The sequence below is a fragment of the Dreissena polymorpha genome, chromosome 1, assembly GCF_020536995.1.
Source record: "Dreissena polymorpha isolate Duluth1 chromosome 1, UMN_Dpol_1.0, whole genome shotgun sequence".
NCBI classification, from domain to species: domain Eukaryota; kingdom Metazoa; phylum Mollusca; class Bivalvia; order Myida; family Dreissenidae; genus Dreissena; species Dreissena polymorpha.
The window spans coordinates 87,107,219-87,107,979 of NC_068355.1; the positions used below are offsets into that span (position 1 = coordinate 87,107,219).

A 761-nucleotide genomic window follows, 5' to 3' on the forward strand; every position below is an offset into this window, starting at 1 on the left:
ATCATTTTTCTCTTCCGGGATATTGTTTTAGTATTTTGATGCTGCATAAACAAATATAAGTGTATACGAAGTGAAAACACCAAAAATAAACAACGGTTGCGATAGACACCAATTAACTGTTAGGTGCCCATAATATCACTTTAAACCACAATAATTCAGCCAATAACGTGTGCATATATTCTAAAATCGTATTAATTCCTGGTTAGTCAAACGTACTGCAATTGTAAACCGTCATTTCCGATTTCTAGATTTTAAATACAATGCGGCATTGTATTGTTCTCATGCCCCGTCCATGATCGAAAGCACAAAATATTCCGTATTAATTTTCTTCACTGCATTATGCGCTATAGGAAAACGAAAGTACTATTGAAATTTATTCATTAGCACTGACTGGATCGTATTACGTCTGATTGTACTAACATACCCCTGTATATTTTTATGAATCAGCCATCACACATATTATCCGAAAAATCTCACCGTTTAATAGCACGACCTTTTATTGCGCGCCCAAATTAACCTTAACATGGGCACTGTGTAAGTGTAGATCTATTTAAAAAGTTATATTCCGTTACACTAAATATATTGGTTTCCCAACAAAACTAGATAATGGAACACAAATAACTAATGGAAAAACCACAGGGGTTTAGTCTTTATACTATATATGTTTTTTTTTATTTAGCCATTAGCTTAGCTTTATGGATAGAATTCCATACTCCTGTGGGAAAAGCGAATAACTGACCTGATATTGTGCAGAAAACCCA

At 33.8% G+C, this 761-nt stretch overlaps 1 protein-coding gene across 1 annotated transcript in view; it reads right to left on the reverse strand.

The window, feature by feature from the left end:
- Positions 1 to 420, reverse strand: part of LOC127834928 (uncharacterized) — an 11,087-nt gene extending 10,667 nt beyond the window's left edge. The window contains exon 1 of the mRNA XM_052361100.1: positions 217 to 420. The gene's annotated coding sequence lies outside the window, so the exon portion shown is untranslated. The remainder of the gene's footprint in view (positions 1 to 216) is intronic.
- Between the last annotated feature and the right edge of the window lie 341 nt (positions 421 to 761).